Source organism: Telopea speciosissima, chromosome 4 (assembly GCF_018873765.1).
Source record: "Telopea speciosissima isolate NSW1024214 ecotype Mountain lineage chromosome 4, Tspe_v1, whole genome shotgun sequence".
Classification (NCBI taxonomy): domain Eukaryota; kingdom Viridiplantae; phylum Streptophyta; class Magnoliopsida; order Proteales; family Proteaceae; genus Telopea; species Telopea speciosissima.
The window spans coordinates 42,370,976-42,381,145 of record NC_057919.1 but is presented as its reverse complement, the minus strand read 5'-3'; positions in this window follow the sequence as shown (position 1 = coordinate 42,381,145).

The following is a 10,170-nucleotide window of genomic DNA, read 5'->3' as shown; positions in this document are numbered from 1 at the left end:
GCTAAGGTAACCATGACTTTGGGGAAAATGTTTAAACAGGCTAGGGAAGCCAAAAGTAGTGAGATAGAGAACAATTTTGCACCACCCCAGTACAATTTTGCTCCCCAACCCAACTATGGGCTTTCAGGAAATTTTGATTGGTCAAATCCCCAGGCTATCCATGTTATGGAAGGATGCCCTAATCTTTATGGGGTAGCTTTGGTGATGAATATGAGTCCTCTATTTCAGTACAATTCTTTTGGCACTTACAATCAGGGGTGGAGTGATCATTCCAATTTCTCATGGGATCAATGGAATAACCAAGCTGGACCACCCAATTTCCAATGTCATGGTCAGTTTGATCCTCCAATGCCCAACCCTCCAATGCATTCCACAAGAATGAATGAGCTAGAAAGGACTATGTATAGAATGGAGAAGCAACTCTCTCAACTGATCACATTACCTAGTCAGCCTGAACCTAGTCTATGTTACCAGATTCCTGTTTCGAATGAACCACCCCATCCCTAGTTTAATGATGTTGAAAGTCCACCACCTGAGTTTGAGGTTAACGAGGGTCAACCCCAACAAGATGATTTTCATGATGATTTATTTGTTGAGATTGAGTCTCCTAAATATGTTAGTGAAACGGAGTTTGATGAGCTACCTAGGGACGTCCAACTTTTGCCTGAAATTTTTGATCTTAGTGAGCCTAGTGTTTCCACTGATTTAGAATCAGATTTTTATGATAGCATAGAAATTCGATCTCCCCCTCTCTCTTTGGAAAACCCAGATAATTGTCATTTTGAGGATTCCATTATCTCACATGTTGATTTGTCCAAACTTCCTAGGATTGATGATTTTATTAAGGAGGACAATGTTAGTCCTAATGCTCTTCACACAAATTATCGTGATCCTTATTTGGCAAACCAAGTTCTACAAAGAGCAGATAGTTTTATTGCTAGGATTGATTTGAGTAAACCTCCTATTTGTGATGATTATCTTGATGAGGTTACTGATATTTATGATCCTTTTGATGCTTACTGCGATCCCTTTTTGGTTGGTTTTTCTAAACATGACATGTATTCTACATTGCAAACGGGAGAGAAGTGGAGGATTTATGGCATGAGTTTTAATGCCTTCATTTTCCACCGTCCCATGAGGATAGATTTTTCTATTGGATATTTCTCAGTTGTGCTTAACTTCTATATTATTTCTTGCTTTACTAAAATTCATGGTCGAGTGTTTTCTGATTCTGAAGCTCTTTCTACATTTGCCGGCCATGGATTGAGGTTTCTTTTGATGTGTCAAACCCTGCTCTTGACTGGTTGGATTTTTTATTGAAGGGCAGGAACCCCTGTCCAGACAACCAGGATCACTGTGGAGCATCACTCCACTCAATGAGATCAATGAGAATACTTTGAATAGGTTTCCCTCTATACTTGTCAGAAGATGGATAGCAGACCCCTGTAACTGTGCAGCTCACAGCTTGATATATGGTTTGGATCCCAGGTAATCTCTCTCCTCTTTATAATGGTTGGACCCACCTCTGAGGAAGTGTGTAAAATCCCCTATGTGGCATGTGGGGACAAAGCCCTAACCAAGGGTCAAACCCCTATGCAAACCCCATTGAATTTCAGCTTACTGGAATTCTCTGGGCAATGGCATTGGGCGATGCAGCAAGGCCCAGTGACATCGCCCAGTGGCTGTTTTTGTATATTTTATTGAACTTTATTCTTGGGGACCACTCCATACGGATATGGGAACCCTCCACTGATAGAGGGAAGTCTGAGGGACCACCTCATACCCTTGGTTCACTGTGGACCCCACCAGTGTGCCCAGAATCAGTTTAAAAAATGATTTTTAAAAGAGGCCTTCACTGGAAAACATGCCTCAGTGAAGGGGGGGGTCTATAAATAGGAGGGGTCTGAGCTCATTTAGAGCCCTTGGCATATTTGAAATCCATGGGAGAGAAGAGAGGAAAGAAAGGAGAAAAGAAGGAGAGAAAGAAGAGAGGAAGAAGAAGAAGGAAGGGGAAAGAAGGAGGGAAGCTTGGCTGCCACCCATCTCAGCTGGAACTGAGCTTCTTCAAACCATTTCAGGTATAAAAATACCCCTATATGCCTGCTGTCCCCATTGTTTCTCTGCATCTGATATGATTCTGCTTCCTAGGCAGCCCAGAACAGCTAGGGTTAGCCTAGAACTACTCTAGATCTCCCATGCAGACCTTGTGCATGGAAGATCTGTGATTTTTGTATAAATTTAATGGGCTGTTGTGCTATTCCTTGGGCCGAAATCTGGCTGTGCACAGTTGCACTACCAGTTTGCCCTATTGTCCTATGGATTGGAACCCTGGATGCAAGCCATGGTTGCACAGACCTAACCCTAGGTAATCACAGCCATGAAACCCTATTTTGCATCCATTTCCAGCCTTGCATGTGGCTGGAATCGAATTCCAAGTGTTGAGAAAACCCTGTGACACTATTCACTAGGCTGTCTGGGCAGCCTCTGGCAGCCTGATGCTTGACCTGATGGATGATCCATTTGGATCAAGAGGTAGGTCACCCCAGGGGCTACTTGATCCCCCAAACATGCAAAGGATCAGGATTGGGCATAACCTGAAAAGCCCAGCCTTGGAATCTCAGCCCATTGTCGATTTGCAGCCTCTGGGAGATGCACTGGGCGATGCAGACATCGCCCAAAGCCAACGCCCAATGAATGGAAAGTTGTTGTATTGCTGATATGACTTTGGGGAATCTCACCCTTTGGTTTTGGGACACTGTGGGAGGTTGGGAAATGACCAAAAAGCCCTTCCCAACATCTGTCCTTAATTGGAGAATGCTTGGGAACCCAAGTGAGCCCCGTAAGTGAAAGAAACCCTGCTGTGCTTGGTCCTACAGCACAGGCAAGCTGTGGACAGTACTGTGGACTTGATCTGACCTAGGGTCAGGTACAACCATTAAAATGACTATTTTACCCTTTGTGCCACTGACACTGGTTGAGGCACCGGGACATGAGCCTACGGCCCAATGCAAGGCCCAGTGATCCCAAATGAGTACCAACCAAGTACCGGGTCAACCTAGTAAGATTAGGTTAACCCTAGGAGTACCAATGATAGATTGAAACCCTAATAACTTTTGATTTACATCTAGGATTTGATCCCGCGCTCGAGGACAACAATCAGACTGCTGTTGGAACTGAGTTTGCTAACAAGTATCTAGAACCCAACTCAGGTGAGTGATTAATATTATCATTCGTGTATGTGTAATTATGACATGATGTCGGCTAATATGAATTGAAATTATAAATGTTGTGTTACTTACTTCTATTTCAAGTTACTCAAATCACTGCATAATGACTGTTTGTTGATCAACACTAAAGAATGGGATGCGGTTGACACCACCTGACTCATACGATGCCATATAGACATGGGGCTAGAGTTTCATCACCCATGCTATGCACCCTTGCCAACAGGGGTTTAGGTGTTGGATGCCTGTGGGGGCGACCATCAGAAAATGAGAAAAGAAAAAAATGAATGAAAGAACACCGGAATGGTGCATGAATGAAAGAACACCAGAATGGTGATATTGAGCTATATGCTGGGCTATAAGCCAGAAAAGAAAAGAAAAGAGAAAAGAAATGGATTGTCCCACGGGTTAATCATAGAGGGCTGGTCGGACTGACCTTGGTGACTGATGCGGGAGCTGACTGGTCCTCTCCGACAACTTAATGGGTATATCGCGGGAAGGGGTTAGAAGCCCACACCAGGGATACATGTATTGGGGATTGTAGTAACACTAACCTGACTTAGTTGTATTGTTAGGTGGCTAATAATAAACTGGACTTGCATATCATGTAGGATCATATGAACTGTGAATTATGATTGCATGTGCATGCATGATGATGATATTTGCTCACGAGCTCGGTGGAGCTCACACTCTGTTGTACAATGTTTCTTAGATGATTTTGCAAATCGATGCCAGTGTGGCATGGAGGCTTATCTCGAGGAGGAGAATCCTAGTTGTTACGATGATGTTGGTGTGGACCCCGACAAAGGTCATACCGATCCTGCATACCTTCTCAGTGGTCGTGGATGAAGACCGCTGATGAGTGCTTTTGATGTTTTGTTGTGGGAACTCCTTTTTGTTTTGCTAGGAGTTTTCCCCATTCTGACTGTGGATCAGTTGTAGTTTCTTTTTATTTCTTTTTGGGGTTGAGTATGCTCACCCTGTATATGTCTATGTATGTAGTTCTGTACTTATCAGTTTGGTTTCTTTGTTTGTGGGTGGTGGGAAATGTACAAACTATCTTATGTATATATTATCATCATTTTCCCGTATTGCTATGCTTCCTTTTATTATTGAATTGTAGTTTATTCTACAACACTGTGATCTTACTTATGATAATGAGATGAATGTGGTTCCATGAATGTAAGCACTGCTTCTAGATCCATGGGATTTGGCGGATTACCGTTATGCAATTTGGGTCACCTACCCAATCCTCCTAGGGGGTGATTTGGGGTATGACATGATGCCCCAAGTACTTGTTGTAGAGCTCATGACTCTTCATGATCCTCTTTTTTATTATATCTGGTAAGCCCCTTCATCTCCTCCCTTGTCCTTATTCTTTCTTTTATGCATGCATTGAGGACATTGCATGAATTAGGTGTGGGGTGTGTGTGAGCTTGCTTATTTGGTAAATTTTGATTGTGGCGGTAGTTTTGGTGTTGTGCATACGTTCCTTTGATTGCGAAACGAGAGAAAGAGGGAATTAGGTGACCTAGCATGCGAAATAATAAAAAATCCCTTTTCAAGGACGGTAGTTGGTTTGTATCCGGTGAGAGGGATTGAGTTGGAAAATATGAGCATTATTTCATTTGATGGATAGATTCCTTTGTGTGTTTTATGGACCCTTTGATCTTTTGGCTAGTAGTTGAGACCAATTTGTTTGTGGCAAGGCAAGGCATGAAAGTGAATGAAAGTGAAGAAAAAAAAAAAGAAAAAAAAGAAAGTAGAATTCCTTGGGATTAGACAGGGCACTGTACCTCATGAAGCAGGGTGACTTGATCGAAATTCCTTGGAAGGAAACTCAAAAAAAAAAAAAAAACTCTTGCATCAATGTCTTAAAGTCTTTTTGGATATATGCAAAAAGTGAAGCTACCAAGTATTTGGGTGTTTGGTGTATGCTTCACCATGTCAGTCAGAGAACAGTAGTGGAGTAGAAATAGAGTTTGTTGTTGAGACAGAAAAGCTTTTACCTTAATGCCTGAAAAGAAAGTGTGGTAAAAAATACTCAAAGCCTAAGTCTTTGGTTCCATTGATATTATGAGTGGTTTACCTGAAGGTGAGTAGTGTTCAGAAGATATAAGGAGATCCTTTAATCTTGATGCATGCTTGTTACTTGAATTGATGTGGGGTGATAAAATTCAAGTGTGGGGGAACCTTTGGCTCCTTGATCTTTAGTTGAGCACTTTTTGGGATTATGTGCATTGTCCTACTTATGCCATGATTAAAATTTGCAGCATTCATTTACAATTGAATTTTAGGTGTATATTCACTGCAAACACCCACAAGACAAAACTCGTCCACTAGGGGTAACCTAGGGGTTCAAAGGCTTGTTGCACATGCTAAGTGCAACCGTGATTCCTATGAAAGTGAGTTAGGATTTTTTGCATTTTAGATTAGTTTTTTGTTTTTGTTTACTTGAGGACAAGTAACGTTCAAGTGTGGGGGATCTGATGAGCACATTTATGTGTGAAATCTTAGAGCATAAAGCATATATTTTACCACATTGGACAGAGTTACTTCGGTGCTTTCTTGTGCTTTTCAGGTTTTAGATGAATTCTTGTGAAAATGGAGCAAAAGATGCTAAGAATAGCCAGAAGCGCCCAGGAGTCGAGAAAATCAAGTTTGGATTGAGCACTGAAAGAATCACGCTAATCAATCAAATTTGAATGTGATTATAGTGGGCCCTTTAGCATAATTTTGAGGTGTTAATAGTATGGATGCGTAGCTTGTCGAGTCAGCTTCGCAACGGTTCAAACGGCACTTGATTCCGAGTTGAAACGAAGAAGTTACGGCCGTTTCTGTGGATAGGGGTTTATTTATAGTTATTGACAGTTGACCGGGGACAAAGTAAAACAGAAGTTCGGATTCTAGGGGCCTTAGCACAATTATCAGAAGTTATCTTTCCTGTTAGCCAAAAGATTCCATTTAGCAGGGTCTGGAGCACTCCAATTTCAACTTGAGATATCTTGGGCTCCCGAACTCCAAATTGGACGAAATTTGGGTCTATTTTGGGTGATTTTTCATAAGAAATACAACAGTGAGACCCATATAAGCATCCCATGCTCCACGTTTTTTGAAGAACAGATTTGACATTTCATTAATTGTGAGTGGAATCCTAGTCATCACCCTTGCTCTCTCTCTCCTCCAACTTTTCAAGGGCACTTTTGGGATTTGACTATGGATAGATTTAATTTGAAAAATATTCTCTCATCTATGGAAGGTTGAAAAGTCAAAAATGCCTTGATCTCATTGCTTAGAGAAGACACCTACAAAGAAAAGGAAGCACGAGTTAGAATTAGAAAGATACTTTTTAATAAATAGAAGGTTTATGTATCTAGGATTCTTTTCTCTCCCTCTTTCTATTTTTTTTTTTCTTTTTTCTTGGGATTCAAGGCAATGTAAAGGAGGAAGGAGAAGAGAATATTCTCTTTTCTTAGAGAATATTTCTCCTACCACTTCCCTCTTCTCTCTTCTCCCTTCCCCCTATAAATACCCCTTGCCCTTTGGGTTGTAAGAAGTTAGTTCTAGTTCAGTTTTTAAGTTAGTTTTAGTTTAGTTTTAATTCAGTTTTTAGTTCAATTAATTAGTGAAATTTCTCCTTCTCTTCTTCTAGTTTTTGGCTTTCTAAGTTTTAGTTTGAATTCATGTTTTCAATTCCATGATTGTAATGCTTTTGATTCATGCTTTAATTTTATGTCTTCAATATGGTTGTAATAATTCTAGTTTAGTTTCAAGTTTTCTAGTCTAAGTTCCTAAGTTGATGACAAGACTTGGAGATTTAGAAGAGAAAGCCATGCAAGGTTTGTTTAAGTATCCAGGTTTTTACTCTCTAAACTCTTAAACTCATTCTCCTTCTCTTCTATCTCATTCTCCCTCTCTTCTATCTCATTCTCTTTTCTTCCATCTCATTCTTCTTCTTCTTCTCCTTTTATTTCTTTTATTTTTTTTATGTGGTTGTGGTTAGATGGATGTGTGTTAGATGCTTGTGAGTTAGGATCCATTAGTTTATTAGTTTAATTAATTTAATTTAACACTTTTAATTTGGTTCACTTTGCATTACTTTAAAGTGAGTAAAATAGGGTGGCGTATATCTCCTCGTGTTTGACCCGTAGCTACGATTGACCGGTACGCTTGCGGTATTATTTTAACTCAAACAGCCGTCGAACTCCATCACAAGCTTCGCTCAGCTCTGCCGTGCCTTCGTCACACATTTTCAGAGTAGCATGAAGCACAAGAAGATGATGGTTAATCTCCTTAGCGTGAAGCAAAGGCGTGATGCTAACGAGTTTGCAAACATGGTGGAGGTACTCCAAGCACGAAAGGCAGGTGAAGGCAAGGCTGAGAAGAAGATGCTGGCAACCGATGATCGTAAAGATGAAAAGCGGACCAAGACTGACCACCGAGCCGAGAGGACGAACCGAGCTCAGAGTCCCAAGTACACACCCTTGACCACTTCACGGAAGGAAATCCTGATGCAAATTCAAGATGACGGATACATCCGCTGATCGCGATCGATGCAAGTCGAGTCATCCCGAAATCCCAACAAGTACTGTCAATTCCACAAAGACGTCGGTCATGACCCTGAAGATTGTTATCATCTGAAAAGAGAAATTGAAGAGTTGATCAAGACAAGCCACCTAAAGCAATACATCAAGGGAAGCAGAGAAGAACGCAGAGGTTGGCGGCCCGAAGGCCGTGATCAGAAGAAGGCCGAGCCAAGGTCAGAAAGTTGAAGGGCCGAACGTGACGAGCAGTGTTTGAGTTAAAATAATACCGCAAGCGTACGGATCAATCGTAGCTACGGGTCGAACACGAGGAGATATACGCCACTCTATTTAATTAACTTAAAAAGTAATGCAAAGTGAACCAAATTAAAGTGTTAAATTAAACTAATTAAACTAATGAAAATTAATGCATCCTAACTCATAAGCATCTAACAAAATTAAGGGATTAAATTGGTGTCCTAATATATGAGCATCTAACCTATCAAACTAAAGCGAATTGAAAGGAATAACAAAAACGCAGCCACACTTCATAATCACATAAAAAGAAATAAGGGAATAAAAGTGCATCCACATACCACAACCATATAAAAAAATAAAAGAAATAATAGAGGGGGGGGGGGGGGGGGGGGGGGGGGGGGGGGGGGGGGGGGAGGTGAGGGGGGGGGGGGGGGGGGGGGGGGGGGGGGAGAATGAGATTGAGAGTTTAGATAGTAAAACCTAGATGTGCTTGCATGAATGTAATTGAAAAGCTTGAATACTTGCATAAACTTACCATGGCCTCTTCTAAATCTTCAAGTCTTGTCATCAACTTAAGAACTTAGACTAGAAGGCTTAAAACCTAAATTAGAATTAAGAAATTACAACCCAATTGAAGACTTAAATTGAAATTAAAGCATAAACTAAACCTATTACAACCATTAAATGAAAATAAAAAAGCAAACTAGAACTTAGAAAAGCCAAAAATCACAACAAGGAGAAGAAGAAAGAAATTTTACCAAGTGAATGAACTAAAAATTACACTAAAATTGAATTAAAATTGAACTAGAAACTAACTAAAAACTGAACTAAAAACTAACTTCCTACAACCCGAGGGCAAGGGGTATTTATAGGAGAAAAGAGAGGAGAGAAGAGGAAGTGTATATTCCCTAAGAAAAGAGAATATTCTCTTCTCCTTCCTCTTTTACAATGCCTTGAATCCTAAGAAAAAAGGAAAAAAATAGAAAGAAGAAGAAGAGAAGATTGTTTACATAGACTTTCTATTTCTAGAAAAGTAAACTTCTAATTCTAACAAGTGCTTCCTTTTCTTTGTAGATATCTTCTCCAAGCAATAAAATCAACGCATCTTTGACTTTTCAACTTTCCATAGGTGAGAAAATATCTTTCAAAATAAATCTATCCCAAGTAGAATTCCAGAAGTGCCCTTGAGAAGTTGGAGGAGAGAGAAAGAGTAAGGGTGATGACTAGGATTCCTTCAAGAATAAATAAAATACCCATTCTGTCCTTCAGAAAACGTGGAGCATGGGGTGCTTATATAGGCCTCACCATTGTGTTCCTTGCTAAAAATCACCCAAAATAGATCCAAATTTCGTCCAATTTGGAGTTCGGGAGCCCAAGATATCTCAAGTTAAAGTTGGACTGTCCAGAGCCCTCCAAATGGAATCTTTCGGGTACAGGAAATATAACTTCTGGTTATTGCGTTAAGGCTCCTGGAATCCGAACTTTTGCTTCACTTTGTCTCCGGCCGACTATCAATAATTATAAATAAACCCCTGCAAACCATTTTCGTGCTTCGTTACGAAAACGGCCGTAACTTCTTCGTTTCAACTCGGAATCATGTGCCGTTTGAACCGTTACGAAGCTGACTCGATGGGCTACGCATCCAAGCCATTAACACCTCTAAACAGCTTAAAAACATTTTCTTAGCATCTTCTCCTCCATTTTCACAAGAATTCACCTAAAACCTGAAAAGCACAAGAAAGCACCGAGTAACTCTGTCCAATGTGGTAAAATGTATGCTTTATGCCCTAAGATTTCACACATAAATGTGCTCATCAAGCAGAAAGTCTGAACCAAAAAGAAAGATGATGGATCCGAGCCGAGCAATCACAAGGGAGCGCCCATATACACCATCCTTGAAGGACTCGGGCAAGAATCCACCTGAAAAGCCAAGGCTAACGCTAGGGTCGTCGGAGTCACAAAAATGCCGAACAAGAGGCCGAAATCTGAGGTGGTGATCTCCTTCATGGTGGCTTACCTTGAAGGTATAAACCTCATGATGACGCTTTGGTTGTGCAAGTGGAAATCGCGAGGAGACCCGTTCATAGGGTATTGATCGATACGGGAGCGTCTGTGGATCTTATGTCAGTCGACGCCTATCGACAGTTCTTCTTCGACGATGATGC